Genomic DNA, 22,987 nt, shown 5'->3' on the forward strand with positions numbered 1-22,987 from the left:
AGTATTCCTCTCAGAGGAATACTTTTATCTGAGAGTCAGCGTGGTGTAGTGGTTAAGAGCGGTGGGCTCGTAATGTGGTGAACCGGGTTCACTTCCCTGCTCCTCCACATGCAGCTGCTGGGTGACCTTGGGCTAGTCACCCTTCTCTGAAGTCTCTCAGCCCCACTCACCTCACAGAGTGTTTGTTGTGGGGGAGGAAGGGAAAGGAGACTGTTAGCCGCTTTGAGACTCCTTTGGGTAGTGATAAAGCGGGATATCAAATCCAAACTCTTCTTCTTCATCATCTGATTGTTCTGTCAGGACAAGCATTTCCACTTGCCAGATGGAACAATCCCCCCTCTCCTTCCCCCATGCACTGTTTTCCCCAACTCACAGAGCAGAACTGGGGTGCAGGAAAGGCCCTTTGCACTAGTAGGAGCCCTTGTTCTGCTTTTCACTAGCATACCAGATTAGTTGAATCCGGGCCTGAGGTTCCCTATCCCTGTCGAATAGCGTCATTCATCAGTAGGACACACCATTTATTTATTTTTAAACCACACAGAAGGCTACCAAATGACATAGCATCAATCACAGTGGCTTGGAACATCTTTGATTTTACAAAGTTGCTCGTATTTTAATTTGCCCTGTTTTCCTCCCTCATAATAGCCTCGTAGCAACCCTCTAAAAAGCCATACATTGGCAGAGGGAGAGAAGTCATTTCGTTTTATAGCTGCACTCATTCATTATCCACCCGAACTGGAAATCTGGCAGACATTGCCTTGCTTCTGTCATTCTTGGCTGGTTTCGTGTATCTTGTCTTCAGTCCTGAGAACGGCAGCTTTCATCTGGGTTGCACTCTCACATACATATATTTGTACCCTGAAATTAAATGGTTTTCCTTGTTTTGGTTTATTGAAGACTCAAACCACACAACGAACAAACAAGTCGTAAATCCTTGATGGGTGTGGGGCCTCTGCCCTAGCGACCGTTTCACCACATTAGATGCAACATCACCTTTGATCGTTGCCTTAAAAACCAGGCTAAGTAGGACTCGGAAGGACACCCAGCAAGCCGCAGACTGAAAAGGAAATGGACTGAACCTCTCACTGATCTCTTCATTTGTATTTTAGGAATCTGTGGCACATCAAAAAGAAGTTTACTTCCCCACATATTGCAACCAACAGAAAGGGTTCATTTGCAACTCTTTCAATCACAGCTTATTGGTTATTTTTCTACATATGTGATTTAAAGCTGTAGCCTATGGGCTGTTTAAACCAACATTTCTTGTCCTCAGCTAAGCCAGAGATCCATTCCTGCTTCCGTAATATGCAGGATCTAGTGCAAAGAGAAATTGCCTTCTCACCCCAGTGGTGGGCATTGGTCTGTTCCACTGCGCAATTCATGGACAGCTGTTGCATTACTATTACCATTAATTACATTTCTACCCCACCTTTCTTCCAAAGAGCTGAAGATGGCTTACATAGTTATCCTTCCCATTTGATCCACACAACTTCTTACTGTGAGGTCCGTTGTTGGGCTGAGGGTAAGGTTACCCAGTGAACTTCATGGATTTGAACCCTGGTCTCTCAGGTCATAGCCCAACACTCTAGCCACTATGCCACATGGCATGGTTGGGCCAATACATTTCTCTGGCATTGGCATGAAGTAGAGGATAAGGCTCTCTCTATTACCCTCTTAAGGGATGCGGGTGGCACTGTGGTCTAAACCACAGAGCCTAGGGCTTGCCAATCAGAAGGTCGGTGGTTCGAATCCCCACGACGGGGTGAGCTCCTGTTGCTCGGTCCCTGCTCCTGCCAACCTAGCAGTTCGAAAGCACGTCAAAGTGCAAGTAGATAAATAGGTACCACTCCAACGGGAAGGTAAACGGTGTTTCTGTGCGCTGCTCTGGTTCACCAGAAGCGGCTTAGTCATGCTGACCACATGACCTGGAAGCTGTACTCCAGCTCCCTCTGCCACTAAAGTGAGATGAGCGCCGCAACCCCAGAGTCGGCCACGACTGGACCTAATAGTCAGGGGCCCCTTTACCTTACTACCCTCTTGCAGAGCATTGCCAGGCATCTTTGTTTCCCAAGCATAGGATTGCACTTCAACAACACTGTTGTCTGTTGCTCTTTGCGCTACCGCAGCTTAAGCTGAACCAAAGGCTCAGCAAACAGTCCTTTTGATTGCCTCTAGGCCTGCATTCAGTTATGTCCAATGAAATCAGTGGGGCTCATGTGGGTGTAACTTCCATCACAGCAGCAACAGAAAAGGGAGTCCTGCCCTTCCCCTACCAACCTGTTTGATTTGCAGGAATGTTGTCAGAATAGAGAACCTGAAGTGAGGGTGTAAGTGCCCAGTCTTTCCTTTTTCATATATCGCTTTTGCTTGGGACAGAAGTACCTCCTCACCGGTTTCCATCTGGTCCAAACTTAGCTGCTCTTATGGTTGCTCAGAGTATATAAGAACTTATAGCCTTGCACTGAGTCAGGCTATTGGTCTTCTAGTCTGGTCTTATATACGAGACAATTCCTCCCCAAGATCTCAGGCAGTTCTCACTCCATTGACTTGATAAGCTTTTGGCTGGAAGTGCTACACGTTTAACCTGGAACCTTTTGCATGTGAAGAAGCTGTGGTCTATCGCTAAGCTGTGGTCCTTCCTCTCTTGAGTAGCGAATGATGAGGAAGTGGAATAGCACTCAGAGCTTCCTGTTTCTTCTCTTCTACTGTAAACTTAGCAGTGTACCAGTCATGGGTTGTGAGTACTCATGTGCTGGGTAACCACTGGACCAGGAATTGGGTAACCCTGGCCTGCAGGTGTTGTTGGACTGCAACTCCCATCATCCCCTGACTATTGGCCATGTCTCCTGGGGCTGATGGATGCTGGAGTCCAACAATATCTGCAGAGCCACAGGTTCTCTCCATCCCTGCATTAAGTCATCTACATGGGTGGAGGGCAGGGGGACCAACCTGTTTTGGCAGGTTTTGGAATTGCACTGTATTTGGCATATGTTTTTATTGCAGATACTGCCTCATCCAGAAATTATCTGCAAAGAGTTACGGCTCAATGCACCTAGCTTTCCTTCAAGCAAACTCCCAACTTGCACTCCTCTATTTGCCTGTCTTTAAACTTATAAGCATAATGCACAACATTTATGTTATGTTTCAGTCTCGTGATCCCTGTGGGACAAAACATGCATATTTAAATGTATATTTGGCTTCAGCTACTTCCTGGCTCCAGAAATAGAACAGGAGTGGCAGACAGTTTTCTGCAATGTCTTCCGAGGTTCCACCCAGAGACAGGTGAATCAGCTAATTTCCAGTCTTTGTCACTTTTGCATATACAGCAGTTCATAGAATCATTAGACTAATAGAGGTTGGAAGGGACTGTGAGAGTCATCTAGTCCAATCCCCTGCAATGCAGGAATCTCAACACACAGTCCCTCATCCAATTTGAAACCATACTTAGCTTTGCAAATGTGCTAGCGGTTTGATCGCTGCACCATTCCCATTTATGCACAGATCTGTTGCTGTTGTTGTTGAAACAAACCATTTGGGGTTGCGTTCAACGAAGCATGTCCCATCAGTGCAAGGATTTCTCCTCGTGCAGCAGAATGTTCTCCCTTTCTCCTCCCCACAAGCATTCCCCAAATCTATTCCGGGCTTCCCCCAATACTCAACAGCAGATTTGGTAACAGGATGGGGAAGGAGAGAGGAGGGAATCCCAGTGAGCTAACACTCATCTTTATGCTAGCATGGTGTAGTGGTTAAGAGCGGTGGACTTGTAATCTGGTGAACCGGGTTTGCTTCCCTCTCCTCCACATGCAGCTGCTGGGTGACTTTGGGCCAGTCACACTTCTCTGAAGTCTCTCAGCCCCACTCACCTCACTGAATGTTTGTTGTGAGGGAGGAAGGGAAAGGAGATTATTAGCCACTTTGAGACTCCTTAAGGGGAGTGAAAGGCGGGATATCAAATGCAAACTCTTCTTCTTCTTCTTCTTCTTCTTCTTCTTCTTCTTCTTCTTCTTCTTCTAGCACAGATATGTCACTGAATACTGCCCATGGTAATTCACATTAAAATATGTATTTAAACACACATTTCTGAACGTCCTTTCTCTCAGGATATTATTTGTGGTTGTGGTTGTTGTTTTTTGGATTTATATCCTTCCCTTCCTCCCTAGGAGCTCAGGGTGGCAAACAGATATACAATTTAGAAACAAAGTAACGTGTTAAAAAAATGCTAAAAGCAATTACAATTGAAAGCATCTAAGAGCAGTTAAAAACATTCTAAAGGCAATTACAATTTTTAAAAATGAGTTCAAGGTTGCCAGGAGCAGCATGCTTCAAGCACCAAATGCCTGGATTTGCAGGGGTTTTCAAATTCTTCCTGAACGTTAATAATGACGGAGACAGGCACACTTCTCTAGGGAGGGCATTCCCCAACCTGAGAACCATCACTGAAAAGGCCCTGCCACAGGTCAGTGATGGCACCACCAACAAGGCTTCGCCTGAGGTCAGATAATGCATTTCTGAGCCAAGACCTGTGGCAGATCAATTTTTTTTTTTATTTATGCATGTATTCATTGTATACATCCCACATAACTGAGTTCTTTGGTCAGGTTCAATAAGTGTAAAAATTGGTGAATAACAGAGGCTTTAATTTTAACCCCGCTTACCTGGAAGTGAACCCCTATGAAGTCGTCTACAGGCTCATCTCAGCTATCTGCCAATCTCCCATTCCCACCACCCTTCTGAGTAATACCCCTCCCCACCTTCTCACTATATAGAAGGATCTGGCAACTTCTGTTTCAGTGTATCTGAAGAAGTGTGCATGCACACGAAAGCTCATACCAAGAACTAACTTAGTTGGTCTTTAAGGTGCTACTGGAAGGAATTTTTTTATTTTCCCTATGAAGTCAGTGAGGCTTAATTCGGAGTAGGATTGCTACAACATTAGTTTTGCACCTTAGCCTGAAAGGTTCGCACTGGAATTCACAAAGTTCAGGATCCTTGGCTATTCCTGGTCCCTCCATTGTTCGTCTCTGACTGGACTGAGGACCACCAGGGATGAGGGAATAAACTGATCTCCTCCAGTTTACTTAATAATCCTCACACACAATGAAGCACTTCTAGTTTAATAGAAACATAAACGTGAAGTTCTTTCCTCCTCTCGTAATTATCTCTGCCCTTGATTTCCCCACTACCACCAGAGTAGTGTTAGCGCATTGTCACTTTTTGTGATTTTTTCCCTTTCTCACATTGATGTACAAAAAGTTACTTTATTCTGGAGAAGATAATTGTATTAGCATGTTGTTCTGTTTCTTCAGCAGCTGATGACAAGGCTGCAGTTTCATGTCTCTTCAGACTCATTGAGCTCCCTTCTTTTTATTGCCTTTGTCTCATCTCATTGTAGACATGCTGGGATGAAAGAATCCGGTGCCCTATTGTCAAAAGATTTGAGGCTGGCGTTCTCTGTCACTTCTCTCATTAAAAGATCCTCTGGTGATTTCTATTAAAAAACACTTGAAGCTGTGATCTTCAGCACCCTTAGATGAAAGGGACTTCCATTGAAATCCGTGGGATTTATGTCCAAGTAAATAAGTAGCGATGTAGAACAGTAAAAAAAACACAGCAAGAACAAAATACTCTGATATTTGTTGATATAACTAGGACGTTATACGGATCCATGTTAGATGGGGAAGAAAGCCTTGTATACAAAGAAAACATATGCTCACAAGATATGTATTGACCGACTGTGATGCTTCCATTATACAGATACCACAAACCAAACAGCTGCCTTCTATAGCAATCCTAGGGCTGCAGTTGTTGGTCAATGAATAGTATTGATGCTTCTGATCTGTAAGATGGTGGGAAAGGAGACATGACTCTGCTTTTGGGCTCAGCTACCCCACTGGCTTCCCATTGCTATTAAACGCTGTGAAATTCAGGAATGTTCACATTAGGGACATGGGAAGCTTCCTTATACTTGGTCAGCCCATTGGTCCATCTAGCTGAGTGTTGTCCACACTGACTGGCAGCAGCTCTCCAGGTTTCAGGCAGGAGTCCCTCCTAGCCCTAGCTGGAGATGCCGGGATTTGAACTCTGATCCTGTAAGGCAGATGTTCTACAGCTGAAGGATGGCTGTTCTTGTGTTGTTTCAGAAAGTGTGAATTAGCCTTTAGATGTACACTGAAATGAATCTCTCCCCCATTGCTAACCTGGAGGCCTGTGGGGTTCCCATCCCTGCTCTAGTGATGATCGCTGAGTATTCTTTCCCACTTCTCAAAGGAAGGGGGCGGTTTCTCCGGCTTTTTCTTGGAAAGGGCTCAGGCGGGCTGGCAGGGAAGGGACTCCCTTGTTTATTTTACAAACTTTCCTGTTGAATGCACAGAAACAAAATGCTCCTCCCCCCCATCACACACCTCTAATAGTTCCAGTGGTGGAGGAACCCTCTCTGGCACCTGGGGCGGAGCAGCCCGTACGGAGTGCGCATTCCATACAGAATGCCGCACATGCGCAGTCTGTACGGAATGCCGCACATGTGCACTCCGTATGGGCTGCCGCACGCATGCAGTGTCCATACGGGCTGCCGCGTGAGCGGCATCCTGTATGGTGTGTGCATGTGCGGCAACCCGTACAGACGCCGTGCAAGTTGGATCCCGTACGGACTGTGCATGTACGGCGACCGCACGGGATGCTGCACATGTGCAGTCCGTACGGGATGCCGCTTGCATGCAGTGGCCATACAGGCTGCCACATGAGCAGCATCCCGTACGCACTGTGCATGTGTGGCATCCCATACGGACTGCGTATGCACAGCATCCCATATGGTTGCCATGTGAGAGGCAGCCCGTGTGGACACTGCACGATCAGCGCCCATATGGACTGTGCGTGCCCTCAGCCGCTCTACAGCTGTGGGGAGGCAGGGGGAAAGCTGGTTCTTTCTTTTTTAAAACCCAAATAATTTTTGAGATGAGCAACGGGGAGTTCACCTAATACCATATTTCACACTGCTTTTGGTGTGTGGCACAGACATGGCAGACTTCCCTGTCCCACTGACAGGTCAGTGGTGGTGCGCTTTGCTTGTGCTGACTCTCAGCCTGCACGCTCAGCTTTTTGGGGGAGTTCCAATGAAACGCCTTGAATTCAGAACCATGAGTTGTACTGTATAACCTCCTACACTTGCCTCTAAGCTCCTTGCATGTTCTCCCTCCCCCTCCCCCCCACCTGCTGTTTTCACTGCCGCCTCGCTTCTCTTGTTTGATGAAAATGGCAACTTGCTCTATAGGGGGAAAAAGGGTAGCTGGAATTAATCTCTTCCGGAATATGCTCCTTCTGTTTGTTAATTTAGCGTGTTTATGCAACCACTTCTGCACAGATTTCTGCCTCATGGCCAAGACAGCAAAGAATGCTAGCCTGAAAATAGCCTCCTAATCCCTTCACTGCAGTGTTTCCTACGCGGTGCACAGAGCTGTAGAAAGACACTCTCTTCCTCCCTAACTGGGTCTCTTGCACTCTTTGGCAACTGATTCCATGTGGAAAGAGTTTCTAAACTGGGGATACAGCAAAGAATGGAGGTGCAGAAGAAAACACTGAGGTGCCGCACGGAATAAATGGTCCACTGCGATACATAAGCTGCAGTTCTGCACATACATTGCTTTGGGGTTGTGATTTAAGACACTTTTGTGAAGAAGAAGAAGAAGAAGAAGAAGAAGAAGAAGAAGAAGAAGAAGAAGAAGAAGAAGAAGAAGAAGAGAAGAGTTTGGATTTGATATCCCGCTTTATCACTCCCCTTAAGGAGTCTCAAAGCAGCTAACATTCTCCTTTCCCTTCCTCCCCCACAACAAACACTCTGTGAGGTGAGTGAGGCTGAGAGACTTCAGAGAAGTGTGACTAGCCCAAGATCACCGAGCAGCTGCATGTGGAGGAGCGGAGACGTGAACCCGGTTCACCAGATTACGAGTCCACCGCTCTTAACCACTACACCACACTGGCTCTCTAGAACTGTGGTCGGGCCATGTCTTTCTGAGCAGCAACTCTTTGTTACTAAGGCTTGGAGCAGTTAAGAAGGCTCTCTGTGTGTGGATCCCAGACTGGCAAAACAACTTCATTCGGTGTGCTGTTGTTGGAGCAGCGACAGACTTTGGACTTTCAAATTTCAGTGGCGCACTGTGCACCCCCCACCCCGCCTCTCATCTTCCACCCTAAGTCACTGTAGTGGTGCCCGCTGAGGTGACATCTCAGTTCATGTGAGTAAGAAGTGTTCCCCCACGCTGGTTTGAATCTATTAGAGTCCTACACATGACTGGCATGTGAACAGGGCTCCTGTGAACTGCAGGTAGATCTATTTGCGATCTGGCTGCCATGGTACCAATAGGCGTTTGCCCCAGTTCACCCTCTGCATCTGGCTTTGGGTTATCCACAAAGTTCAGCAATGGGCCGTGAAGCTGCGTACTCTTTGAGTTAAATTACATACCATTTGAAAACCTTTCTGTGTTCAGAGTGTTTTGCTCCGTATCTGTCACTTGTCCCTATGGGGCTAATACTTGCAATTTCCATTTTATGGACAGAGCAGAGGAGACAGGACTGATCTGGGATTTGAACTCAGGTCCATCACCCTCCATGACCCTAAAGTTTGAAATTGGCTAGATCAGTCTGGTATGTGGGTGGAAGACCATTCCACTCAATCTATTGAATAGCATGTTGTAATTTTATGTTGTGAACTGCCATAAGATCTATGGATGGGAGGCAGTATACATATTTTAATAATAATAATCTGACAAAACTATGTCCTTGTAAGTACCACATCTGACAAGACTGAGAGTGGGAGATGGGAAGATGTTGGTGATCCCCTGTACTAGAATTTGAAGAACATGCCCTCAGCTATGTACCACCCAGCGGACATGTGTTTTCCACATGAGAACATACACAGAACAGAACCCTCATTTTCTGCCAATCTGGGTCTAATTTTGACCGTGTCAAAAACACATTTACTTAGCAGTCATGCTACAATTAATCAAAACAATTTCCGTACACACTTTCAGAGTATAAGGTTTGCTCTGTCCCTTACCCAGTTCACATCCCAACAAAAATCCAGTGAGCAATATCGTGACAGTTCCTGTTCTACACATAGGAAATGGATAGACAAGGTCGGGGGGGGGGCTTGTTACCTAAAAACAAAACAAAAACCCTACCAAATGTGATTAAGGCTAAGCAGCTATTAAACCCAGTTCTATGTTTCATAGGATATCCCACTGTCTTATGCTATTGCCGTGGGGCAGATTACAAAGGCAACAGCACTATATCATAAAACATGCTGGCAAATACAGAAAATTAGGTTAAAACTACTGTAGGGTGATCTTAATCAGGCTCACTCAGGTGTAAATCTCATTCAGTTCCAAGTAGTTTTCTTTATAATTGGAGCCTTGAAAACATCACTCTCTTCCCTTTAGCAAAAACATAAGATTAAGCCAAATATTATCATGTCCAATGTGCCTTTCACAACTTTCTGCTCATCTGATTTAGGGTTTTATGTCTCCCATAACAATTATGGGGCAAGCTTAGCACTTGGCAATCGGTAATGGACTCAGGTTCGGACCAGAATTTACCTCACGGGCATTGATTCCAGTGCACCACCAGGCTATCCATCTACCATCAGAACCACAATAGGCGACTATCAACTGCCATACATGGGCTGCTGATGCCATTGTGAGAGTCATGAAAACAGGCTTTGAAATAAAAGGATTATAAAAAATATATGCTTGCACAACTCCCAACCCACCAAGCCAAGCACAACCCAGCTATGTTGTGGGTCTAGCAAGACCTACTGTATTTTTTGCTCTGTAAGACGTACCCGACCATAAGACGCACCTAGTTTTCAGAGGAGGAAAACAAGAAAAAATATATTCTGAATCAAATGTTGTTGAAGAGGCTTTGCACTGCTATCCCTGAAGCCAGAACACCATAAGACGCACACACATTTCCCCTTACTTTTTAGGAGGGGAAAAGTACATCTTATAGAGCGAAAAATACGGTAAATGATGCTGGCCCCAAGTATCCTTTTTTTTGCATTGGGGGGCCACATGGAGTACAAACTGGTAACATGGTCCCCCTCCCACAAGCATGCCATGATTCTGTCCCTTACATATGCTAACACAAGTTATGAAAGGAAAGTTTCTATTTTAATTCTGAAATTTCATTTCTGAAATTACACCACGGTCCAAACTGTGGCTTTTCTACCACGCTGCTTTTGGCTACTTTTGTTTAAAGCTTGCCAACTATTTTACAACTTTACGGTTGGTCCTCATCTGTCAGTGTTTTGATTCTTCTCATTATAATGGATCAACACAGCTGCAAACATTTCAGAATAACATAGAGCTTTAAAGCTTTATTTTTTGTGCCCCCCCCCCACTGAAAAATCATGAATTGTCTCCACAAAGTCCATTTCTCTGGCAAGTTCACACTCAGTGGACAAAAATATTCTGTGTGCTTCCTTTGAAATTCTCACATGGATAAACAGCCCCCCCCCTGCCCCAGGAAAAAAAATGCTTCAGATTTCAATTTAGGCAAAGGGGGGGGGGCGGAGGAAATGCCTCCCAAACCCATTGGTAGGTCTGGGTTCAATGGCCCTCCAATTTTGGCAGCCTTCCTGCCTCCAGTTCTGGGACAGTAAAACCAGGATGGCTGTTAAATACTCTTGGCAAGCTGCAATCATATATACCCGGTGGGCTGTGTTAAATTTGCTGGGTCACAATTCATCCAGGCCTGCTTTAAAATATAACCTGATGGGGAGGGGTGTGTGAGAGGGATTAAATCCCTCTGTCCCTTTGGCAAATCACCTCTAAGTAATCTCAGTTTTAATAAGCGTGTCTACTGGCATAGGAAGCTATTCAGATTCATTAACAGGGAGCCTACAGATATGAGAGCCAGCCGATAGGCAGCATGTGAAACCATGCCAGGAAGTCAGTTCTGCTCTGTTACACCTTATGCCAGACAAAAATCTTAGAAGCAGCGAGAATCCTAGCTGTAATCAGTTAAGCATGCTGGGATTAGAGGGGAAAAGTGGGGAGGGCGGAATGGAAATTAAAATATTCAATAAAGGCTTGCCAGCCACAGATGGATATGGCAAATGCCAAGGCAAAAAAAAATTGGAGGGGTGGAGATCTGCTTAAAGGAGCTGCAGAATAAACATCATCATGGAAAGGAAAGAATCAGAAGCTGAAACCAGCAAAAAAGGAAGAAGAATAGCAAATCATAAAGATTTGTGTGGAAGGTGGTTGTAGGTAAATTACAAGGGCCTGTCCAATGACACAAGTGGCTAGATTCTGATTTATTCTTACCATTGATGCTCTTGCTGCAATTTTTATCTGCTCCCTGTATTTTTCAGTTACAGATAGGTAGCCGTGTTGGTCTGCCATAGTCAAAATAAAAAAATTCCTTCCAGTAGCACCTTAAAGACCAACTAAGTTAGTTCTTGGTATGAGCTTTCGTGTGCATGCACACTTCTTCAGATACACTGAAACAGAAGTTGCCAGATCCTTCTATATAGTGAGAAGGTGGGGAGGGGTATTACTCAGAAGGGTGGTGGGAATGGGTGATTGGCAGATAGCTGAGATGAGCCTGTTGACGACTCTTAACAACTGCAATAGGTCTTACAGGAAAAGGCAAGGGGTGAGAAGGTGAAAAATAGCTAGTCATGTATAATGAGATAAGAATCCAATGTCTCTGTTGAGACCAGGTCTCTCCATGGTTTTAAGTTTGGTAATGAGTTGCAATTCAGCAGCTTCTCTTTCCAGTCTATTTCTCCGGAGGCTTCAGGCAGCTATCTTTCAAGCCTGGAGAGTGAGAGGAGTCAGTGTGCACCAACCTGTCTCACTCTCCAGGCTTCAGCAGAAGGCAACACAAAGCCTCTGGAGCGCGGTGGGAGCGCTCCCACTGCGCTTCGGAGGCTTCACGTTGCTATCGCTGAAGCCAAGGAGCCTGCATTCGCTCCATAAGACGCACAAACGTTCCCCCTTAATTTTTGGAGGGGAAAATGTGCGTCTTATAGAGCAAAAAATACGGTACTCTTAAGCCTAATGTACACGGTTTTCTGGGAGGTTACAAAACAGTGTCCCCTAATAAAATGCATTTGTGTATGTTATTTTCCCTTCAGTACTCATTTCTATGCACACTTTACCCTAGTATGCACATTTTTGTACCTGTTAGCTGGCTGGTGGGTGGCATTGCAAAATTCAGAGAAGAACAAATTTCAAAGGGGGGCTGTGGTTTGGTTCGCAGGTTGCAAATTAGATGGGGTTCACATTCAGATGCAAGTGGAATAAAATTTCTTCCCCATCCCTAGTTCTAAGGTATATGAGGCTGGTGGAGTTTGTTTTGTTTGTTTTATTCTTTGAGGTTGACAGCATTTGGGTTTTCTTCTGTCACTTATATGTTCATTGTGAATTCATTGTGAAGAGTCTCTTCCTTTAAATTCCTAGGAGTTTATCTCAGTGAAGACCTTTCTTGGAAAATAAATACAACCCAGATGGTTAAGAAAGCCCAACAGAGAATCCATCTCCTCAGAGTATTGCGAAAGAACGATGTCAATCAACATTTGATGATCTCCTTCTACCGGTCTACAATAGAAATTGTCCTTTCATACTGCATCACGGTGTGGTACGCTGCTTTGGCATCAACTGATAGGAAGTGCCTACAGAGGGTGGTGAATACAGCACAAGATATTATGGGCTGTCCTGTGAATCCGCTGGATGAAATAGCGGAAGAACGTTGCCTCAGGAGAGTGAGGAAAATTCTCAGGGATGATTCACACCCTGGCCAGCACTTTCTTGATCTCCTGCCCTCAGGCATAAGATATAGAAGCATGATTAGTCGTGCCAACAGGGTAAAGAACAGCTTCTATCCGTGGGCTGTTAGGCTGCTGAATGAAATTATAACAACAGGGCAACTGACTTTTGGGTTTGGTGGGTGTGCGTCAGTAAACGAGGGGAATTAAGACTAAGAGAGCTGAGTGGGGGGGGGTGCTCGTGTAATCTCACTTTATACAAGTTGTACAAGTGACAATAAAGTATTTCAATTTCAATTCCTGTGAGAGCCCAATAGGGCTAATTTTGACTCTTTGGGCTCTGGACATCCTGTTCTTCAGGTGATGGAGATGCTCTTGGTTGGAAATACTATTACTTCTTTCATTTAAAAATGTAGTACACCAGCTATGCTGTGTTTCGGGGGGCCTTTTGGTTAATCTGCCCCCCAATCCTGCCTTGAAGGCATCACTGGGTTGAAGTGGAGTGTTAATTTAAAACACACACACATAACATAAAAAACCCTCTTATCTGTATACGATGATGTCCACATAGTTTAGCTCTGAGAAAATGTGCTGTTTGACAGGGGAAAGCTTGTTATGACAAATCTAGTTTACTTTATAATGCTTTCAGAAAACCACACAGAAATTGTGGTGGTGGGGACTGTGTTGATCTTCAGCACTGCCACGCTGACGCTGAGGGCTGACTGAATGATTGAAACAAGTGTTGAATTGCCCTCTCGCCTTCTTCACACAGGGACCATAACCATGCAGACTAATAACAGAGGCCCTTTTCCATGCAAGTGTACAATACAGATCCTAAAGGTCTGGAAGGGAGACTATGAGGTCATGCAGTCCGTCCGTCCCCGGCCTCTTGCATATTGAACAATAACTTCTAAAGCAGTGAGCCTTTTCTCTTCAAAGGGGCTCCCTGCACCATTTGGAAACCTGAAAGATTTCTACAATTCTATGATTGCACAGAGAGTCTATAGAAAAGGCCCCCAACTTCAGAGGTTATCCCTCAACACTTGAGTGGCCAGGAGAAGCCACGTGAGCCGGGGGGGCCTAAATGTACACCATATGCTACTTTAGTATCCACATTTTCATTTTGTGCATGAAGGGAGCTTCTGTCATTGGTCTATCTAGTGACATCCCTTGTCGAGCAGTTGTGAAACCAACCCTGCTAGGATAGCTAATGGGCTAATGGGTGGAAAGAAGGGGAAATTTGGCAAAGGTCAGTCACCGAATACCTCATCTATACCAGGATGCTAGAAGCCAGGGTAAAATACAGAATTTCTATAGTCTGGTGCCGCTGTTTTCAACACCTACGTAACTGGGGTAGCTGCGTAGAGCAGCACAGCTAGAAAGGAGTCCCAAATGGACTCTGTCTCTGCATCCTTCTTATTACTATTATTAAATAAATTTCTATACCTCATTTCATCCGAAGGGCACAGTATAGTTTACAATATAATAACACATAAATGCATGCCACAGAAAAAAAAACAAAAAAACAAGGCTAGCAGGCCTTAGGTCCCATATTGAAAAGAGAGTGTGCGGTTGGGGGGGTGGAAGATGAGGGGTGTGTCTGTGGAAATGGCCACATCCTCACGCCAACTTAAACAAACTTTATATGCAAGGGCAGGTAGGGTTTTATAATGCAAAGCCCTGAAAAGAAACAATTGGCAGGACCTCCACAGAACCCCCTGCTTATATTTAAAATGTTCCATTTTTAAGATGTAAAGCTTTGGCTTTGTTTGGTTTAGAAGAATTTGATCAAGCTTACACGGAGCATTCTCAAGCAACCACAATGTTTTCATTTATTGATTAACAGACTAGACTAGAGCTAATGCTGATCTAAGGCATTCAAACCGCACATCTATGTTGCATTAATAGCTTTTGAAATCTATTCCTTATGTGGAGTGGAGGAGATCCAGGGGCAACCTTAGGACTAAGAACACCACCAGCCCCGGCTTGAGCATCTGCAACTTATTATCCATGATTGTTTTTCTTCTGGCTTAGTAGCTCCAATTAAGACCAACTCATCTTCCTTTGTCTCATTTGCTGAAGATAATGTAATGCCTGCCAACAGGCAGTTATACCAATCAAAGACCAATAAATGCAGAAACTATCAACTTCTACATGAGGCCACTGGGAACGATCATCTGGATGGAGCTGTTGTCAATATGCTGATGACACCCAATTCCATTTGTCTTCTCCCCCAAATCCATTCAGAAGAAGAAGCTCTGTTGCTTAACCTGAAGCATGGCCTGGAAGCCCTTGGTAGTTGGTTGAAAACAAACAATTTCTTGGAGAGATGGAGGGAATAAGGGCTGGGGTCTGGAAAGGAGGGAATTAGCTGGTGCTCGTGTCTTCAAAGCTGAAAACAAAAGTGTTAATTTCTAACAGCGTTTCAGGATTCTTTGTTGCTTTTGCTACTATAGATTAGTTATAGGTAGGTAGCCGTGTTGGTCTGCCATAGTCGAAACAAAATAAAAAAAATTCCTTCCAGTAGCACCTTAGAGACCAACTAAGTGTGTTATTGCATGCACACTTAGCTCATACCAATAACAAACTTAGTTGGTCTCTAAGGTGCTACTGGAAGGGATTTTTTTTATTTTGTTTCTGCTATAGATTAATAAGGCTACCTGTAATGGGTTTGAGTTACTCGTGCGTAAACTGCTGCCGTTCTAGGCTTAATTGCCTTGGTTAAACCGTTCTGACTGCACAGCCCATCTCAGCGTGGCTGCCTCAGTCGCTAGCAGAATCTGTCTGTGGGCGTTTCTTAAACCTTTTCCAGCATAGAAGCTGTCTGACTCCCAGTCGCCTCCTCCTCTCACTGCGCGGGAGTCTTCTGCGCAGGGAGGGCATGGGTAGCGGAGGACCTGGGCTCTCCTCACTGATTTCCAGAGAAGAATCCCGGAGCTCTCCCTCCGCTTCCCCCATTTGCCCCCCTTTATCCCTGGTGTTGCGCTGATTACCTTCCTCCTCTACCGAGCTGCTTCTCCCCCTGGTGCTGGGTCCTTCGCCTGCAGAATCTGGGAGCCTCCCCTTCGCCTCTCGCTCTGATGTCAGTTCCCTGACACTACCCTTTTGGAATTTATCCCTTGCTTTGGTTGAATATTTCTGAGTTGCCCTTTGCCGCCTCCTCCTTTTTGCCTTTCATATCATGCCTTTTAGGTTTCTAAGCTGATAGACAGAGGCCCTCTTGCTTTTAATGAACTGTATGTAAGCTGCCCTCCAGCCTTTTTAGCAGGAAAGCTGGACTAAATATTTTTTTTTCAGAAATAAAGTGTGATAGGTTTACAGCTTGGAAGAGAGTAAAGAATTACAGGGAATGCTTTGGGCTAAAGATGTTTTGCCATTTGCACCTTATTCACTGGTGGCCATCTTGTCAGAAAAATAGGAAAGGTAGAAGCTGTCATGGTTGTTTTTTTTTAATTTAAAAAACTCACTTCAAGGCCTGGCTGCTGCAATGTTGCTTATACAGCATAGGATGGCTTTTGGAGTTTGGCTGCTACAGAATGCTGCACCTTGCTTTCTAAAGGCTGTTGGAAACTGAGGACGTTACAGTGATGTATATCATGAACTGGTTAGATGCAGAGGAATGGCGAGAGGAAGAAGGCTCAGAGCCCGGGGATTGGTGGTGAGACAATGATGAGTGGGCAGAGGGAGCAGGTGGCAGATACTGGCCTTAGGGAGCGGAGAGAGTCTGTGGCTGAGGGAAATCCAGAAGCAGGAGCAGGAGAGGAGGAAGGCCAAGAGCCAGAGATGGGCCAAGCTTGTGAAGAGGCATGGCAAGCCATGACAAGCTCCCCTCCTTCCTGGTCTCCCAGAACCAGGAGGGCCATGAACTGGGAGGAGCAAAGACACGCACACAGGCCCAGTCTCTTATTGCTTGGGAAACATCCTAGAGAGGAGGAGACGTAGTCAGCTGTGAGGAGGCCCCATTAGTCTTGGCAACTGCTTCATGGGGACAAGATCCTTCGTGGATCCTGTTTTGCTAATAAAGAGTTAACTTCAGCTTGCCCTGTGTGATTTACTGCTGGCCCACTCCTGTCAGCATAGCAGTAAATCTGACTAGGAGGAACTCTTTTGAATTATGGTGCTGGAGGAGACTCTTGAGAGTCCCATGGACTGCAAGAAGATCAAACCTCTCCATTCTTAAGGAAATCAACCCTGAGTGCTCACTGGAAGGACAGATCGTGAAGTTGAGGCTCCAGTACTTTGGCCACCTCATGAGAAGAGAAGACTCTCTGGAAAAGACCCTGATGCTGGGAAAGATTGAGGGCACAAGGAGAAGGGGACGACAGAGGACGAGATGGTTGGATAGTGTTCTCAAAGCTACCAGCATGAGTTTGACCAAACTGCAGGAGGCAGTGGAAGACAGGAGTGCCTGGCGTGCTCTGGTCCATGGGGTCACGAAGAGTCGGACACGACTAAACGACTAAACAACAACAATGAGGAGGAGCTCCTCTTGAGAGCTCTCCTACCACCATCAGTCCACCAAGGAGAGTCCATAGCCCAGGAGCAGTATGTCACTGCTCTCTTGACCTAGATGAGGATGGGGCCAGGCAGGTCAATAGTGAGGCTGCGGTTGTACCAGTGAGAGGGATGGATTCGCAGTACAATCACATGACCCCAACACTGCCACAACCCCATCCAGCCCTGTCCAGGTAAACAGGAGCAATACTACTATCAGGAAGGTGGCGTCTACATCTTCACCCTGCCACATGTGTTGTTCCTGCCACAGCCATGGCCATAATACACATTTATTTAGACTCAGTGCAACTGTAATCCTGTGCATTGTTTCCTGGGAATGAGTCTACCGTTGCCAGCATGGGTCCAGCTTGTAAATCACACTGAACTTTAACGAAAGATCTCCAGCTAACTGAAACGAGCTTTGGCGAAAGATCAGCTGAAACGCAACCTTAAGACGTCCAATTAGAAATGCAAATTAAAACTGCGCAGAAGTGTTATCATTTAAACTGCTAGCATGAACTCGGAATTCCATCAAAGGACAAAACTATCCCGCCTCTGCTTGATAATTTCCCTCCTTATCTGACTTCCTCCAAGCTAATCTGTTACAGACAAACTTAAAAGCCTCGTTATCACCTCATTCCAGGCAAAGGAGAGTCCGCCAGTTGTTCTGGTGTGCCAGCAGATGATGTCATCGCTCCTGCTTTGAAAATGTCCCGTGCTTGTGCACTCCTGCATGCTGTCCTCCACTATACCACTGATGTAATCAGATAACTTCCCTTCCGCTGCATTGACTTCCAGGCTCAAGATGCTGGTGCTTATCTTTAAAACCCTGTGTTGCCTGGAAACAATCTGATTTAAGAAAAGCCACTATCCTATCATCACAGTTTAAGGGTTTGGTGTAGTTTAGCAACATAGCTTATTCATCGTGACCCAGTCCTAGCTTTTGGAAGATAGCCAACATTATTCTTATTTCATAGACATGGCTTTGGGAAAGAGTAGTGTTTTAAAATCTGATTTTAATACTAATGGTCTTAACTGGCACATTTTGCATTTTTATTGTTACGCTTTTTACAGGCCATTTTCTGACAGCAAATTATTTTTAGTTGCCTTGGTTGCATATGTGGGAAGGCTGGGTTGAAATTTGGTAAATGAATAAATGAAGAGCCATATGTTGTGGAAGTGCTCAAACCAGTGTATCAGAGATTTAGGCCAAGGAAGCTCCTAAGACTGCAAGAGATCTGAAGATCAACTGCCTGATTCTGTGAACTGAGGAAGAATTTTGTGGTACATTTTGCCAACTACACCTTGGAGTCCTTTTTTATATTTAACAAATATTTATTTCCACATTTTCTCAACCTTCTCCAACAGCAAGAGCAGTCTTTCCTCTAAATCCACACATTTGTTTCTTATTTTATAGATTAGGTATGGGGAACCTTTGGTCTTCCAAGTGTTGTTGAACCAAAATTCCCATCATCCCCAGCAAGCATGGCCAATGGCCAAGGGATGATGGGAGTAGTAGTTTTATCAACATTAGAAAAAACCAAAGGTTCCCCAACGCAGTATAAATAGATCTCTTTCAGCTCAGGGTACAGGTCACCTTACCACAAACTGGCACCATTTTGGCAGGTGTGCTGTTACATCTGGTACAGTTTCAGCATCCACCCAATAATTCTTAAAGAACTCAAATGTGAAATTGCTTGTTTCTTAACAAAAAGTATGTAACGTGTCCCTGGGATCAGCCTGGAAAGTGGCTGGAAAGTGGCCAATGTAACACCAATTTTTAGAAAGGAATACAGGAAATGTATTCTGGAAATGACACTAGAAAACTAGTGGGAATTACTGTTAATTACTGTTACTGTTAATTACTGTTAATGGTTAAACAACCAAGCATATAGAAGAACAAGCCATGCTTGAAGCAAAACCAGCATGGCTTCTGCAATGGTATGTCCTGCCTCACTAACTTTTTAGATTTCTCTGAGAGTGTCTATATAGATAGAGGCAATCCAGTTGACATAGAGTACTTGGACTTTAAAAAAAGCTTTCAATAAAGCACTTCATCGAAGATTCCTGACAAAGCAGTTGTGGAATATGAGGTGAGGTTCTTCTTGTGCAGGATATTGTTAGACCGGGGATGTGGGAAATGTGGCCCTCTAAATGTTGCTGGAGTTCAACACCCATTATCCCTGGTCATTGGCCATGCTGACTGGGATGATGGGAGTTTGAGTCCAACGTCTAAAGGGCCACAAGTTAGCCACAACATACAAAAGTTTTGCTAATGCCTCATTTTTGCATAAGATGTTATCAAAAAGAGGGTGGAGATGGACATCTGTGAATTGCCAGAAGGACCACTAGGAGGCACTGTGTTCAGACAGAGAAAGTGATATGCACCACAGAGTGGTGTAGTAGACAGGCACACAACTTTTAATGCACAAATGAGTCATCATCACAACTCGGCTCCTCTTTCCCATCAGCCCTTGCTCTGAGCAAAGCTTAGCAGAGTCAGTGCACATTGGCACAAAAGGGGGACTTTGTATGCAGTGGCTGTTGAGTAAATTGCAAGTAGCGTGGGTCCATTTTATTTTATGCAAATGTATAGCCTTGTAATACTATAACAAAAAAGGCACTCCATAACATTTACAAATTCTACCCCCCCCCCATTATTTCAGTTGGAAATCCCTTTTAATGCATATAGCCATTTAATTTCCACTCTGCCCTAACTCTTTGGGGTAAATCTAACTTAGGGGTTGCCAATGTTGTGCCCTTCAAATGTTGCTGGATTCCAGCTCCCATGAGTAACGTCCCAGACCACTGGCCATGTTGGCTGGGTTTGATGGGAGTTGGAGTCAGAACATCTAGGACACACCACATTGGTACCCCCCTGATCTAACTGCTCGATTCTGTGCTCAAAATCATTCCTGTACGGTTTGGCATCACTCTCCAAATGCTTCGCGGCTGGTGGGATTGTTTCCAACATGAAGTAAGAACAGAAATTTTGGCACGAATTCTTTCCAGAATTAAATGCGGATCCATCATGCTGGAGTTCGCTTCTCAACAAGGGTATGAGAGTTTTGTGCTTTCGTATAAGGTCCCTTCACAAAACAAAACAAAAGGAAAAGAGAAGAGAAGAGAAACTAGGAGGAAAGCACAAAAGCTGATGACAGATGCTAAGCCAGAAAGCCAAAGTTAATGCAGAAAGCAGAAAGGAAGGCAGTGTGACAAACTCTCCACTGCACCATTAGATGATAAAACAAGGACTATGGAATAAGAATCCAAACTAGACACCACAGTGCAACCAACACACTTTTATAGACAAGACCCCACTGCCTTCAAATAATAACTCAGACCCAGGTGGATCTGAGCCCAAACACCTGTGCCTTTTTCTAACTCATGCGGGATAACGCCTTTACTTCCACAAATGGAAAATGGCAACATGCCATCTCATAGCTCCTATGTTAGTCTAGACATACAAGCACATTTTGCATGAAATGTTTTAACCCCCCCCCCCTCAAAAACAACAACAACAACCCAGCTGCTGGCATATCATTGGAACTGATTCTCATAACAATTTATTCCTTAGAATGCTAGGTGCAGCTTTTCAATAAAATTGAAGTACCTACATTTTCCTACTTATGCCAAATAGGAGGCTGGTTACTCCACAAAGAACCTGTTTAGCAGGGTTTGAAACTTGGGGTGGAGGGAAAGAGGGCCCTGGATAAAATATTCCTCTGTTGTCCCCTTGCCTCTGTCAGTGGTCCTCAAGGTGTTTACCTGGCTGTGGTGGTAGTGCTGCAATCAGAACCAGGCAGCTGGGTCTAGATACCATTTTAATTCCCCATAATCCCCTGGGGTGATACTAGCTCAGGGGCATTGTGGGAAATTAAAAGGGTGTCTAGACCCAGCTGTCTGATGCTTCTCAGAGTACTGGACCAACGGTGAGGGACGCACGGCAGGCATCAGAAGTGGACCTACTTCTCACCTGCACTGAGACCTTGGCAACTGCCTAAGGATGCCTTGTTGTTGTTGTTTATTAAAAAAGTATTTACAAATTATTAACAATTTATTAAAAATTTCCAATCAAACCAAATTATATATTCCAAATTATACAAATTATCCAGTAATCAAACAATCCCAATGTTATGCCTAATTATAAATTATTATTTTAATATATATATTATTTTTAGCTGACTTCTCATGCTTTGAGATCGGATGGAATCCTAATCATCTCATAGTTTTACTGCATTTCAAAATATTACAATAATTCCCTTAATACATTCTGCTGTTAATCCTCCATTCTTTTCAACAGCCTCTGCGTTCATTCTGCAAGTGAGTTGAAGTCCAAATAAAATGTTTCTGTGTGGATTTTATGTCTTTACTCTTCTTCTTTATAGTCCAAATCTGTAGTCCAAGATTCCCCTCTGTAAATTCACATCCTCTCTTCACAAACTGGTGTTTCTGCCGAATTAGTCCAGGAGTCTTCCACTGCAGGTAGCTGCCTTATCGACACACAGTCCCGATAAAATCAAATCATGGCGTCTGCCCAATGCTGTTCCTTAACCAGCTGCTATTCAAACATTAGCTTTTCCCAGGGAGGGAGGGTATCAAAAACTGGAAGTATCAAAAAGTAAAATGTTAGAGATTTGCCCCCCCCCCCCCATAGCAATATAATTTGATTCAGCTAGCTGGTCAGTCTACTTTTGGTTTCACTCCTGGCTCCTTGCTATTATTATTATTATTATTATTATTATTATTATTATTATTATTATTACCCACCAATCTGGGCAGTTTCCCCAACCAATCTGGGCAGTTTACAGCAGCCCTGCGGTTTAAGGAACTCAGATTGGCAGCAAGGTTTAGTAAGCACAAAATCCAGGGTAAATCTCAGGCTTGCTTCAGAACCATGTTCAGGATGCATCAACATCGAGACCTGCCTTTTGGATCTGACTTCACTGCCTTGCACAAGGCCCACTGGCATGTAGCGAAGCAAATCTAAACATGCTGCTAGATTCACTGAAGCAGCCTAAAAGAAATTTGCCCCACTTTCAGCCTCTCTTCAGAATTGTTTCTCAATAACAGCAGCAAGTCCTTGGCTCCAGAGTCCTCCTCAGCAATAGCCTTCAAGAATCCCCATCTAACTTGAAAACAGAGGTCAGCCTGACTTGCCCATTTTAGAAAGCTGGAGTAGAAGGGAGCTTAACCCGCACCAGTGAAGACTGGGGCAGCGTGCTGACAAAAAGATAAAATGAAATTGCAGAGCAGGCCTTTCACCAATCCCCTTTGTAACCACAAACTGAGTAGTAACCTTGCCAGCTTCTGTCTCCTCTCCTCAAATTCCTTATCAAGCAATGGCTTCTGCATTCTCAAAGTCTGCTGTGTGAATTATTTGGTATCTGTATCTGTGCAGGACGATACATGTTGTCCTTCTCTTCGCAAAGCCCAGTCCCTAGTTTGGTCTGGAGTTGTTCTCATCCTTATCTGCCTTCTTGTTAGGCATCAAAATAATAAATGAATCTATTGCTCCACAGTTTCTTTTTCTCTGTCTTTTTAACTCCCATGTTAAATGTATATGAACGTGAATGGTGTTGAAGCTGGTGCTGGCACAAAGCCTACTGTTTTAAGCCAATCCAATGGGCAGTAAGGCCTAGTAATCACACACCGCAGGCTGGAACTGAAGACTTACTGAAAACCCAAGTCCTCTCTGGCTGGCACTGGCTTGCCAAATTCATACTGAGT

At 44.6% G+C, this 22,987-nt stretch overlaps 1 long non-coding RNA gene across 1 annotated transcript in view; it reads right to left on the reverse strand.

Moving 5' to 3' along the window:
* Window positions 1-20,544: 20,544 nt before the first annotated feature.
* The window catches only part of LOC310702062, a 28,542-nt gene continuing 26,099 nt past the window's right edge, over window positions 20,545-22,987 (reverse strand). Inside the window, exon 3 of the long non-coding RNA XR_014523182.1 lies at window positions 20,545-21,862. This is a non-coding gene — a long non-coding RNA (uncharacterized lncRNA). The remainder of the gene's footprint in view (window positions 21,863-22,987) is intronic.

Source organism: Podarcis liolepis, assembly GCF_965112155.1.
Source record: "Podarcis liolepis genome assembly, chromosome: 2".
Lineage (NCBI taxonomy): Eukaryota > Metazoa > Chordata > Lepidosauria > Squamata > Lacertidae > Podarcis > Podarcis liolepis.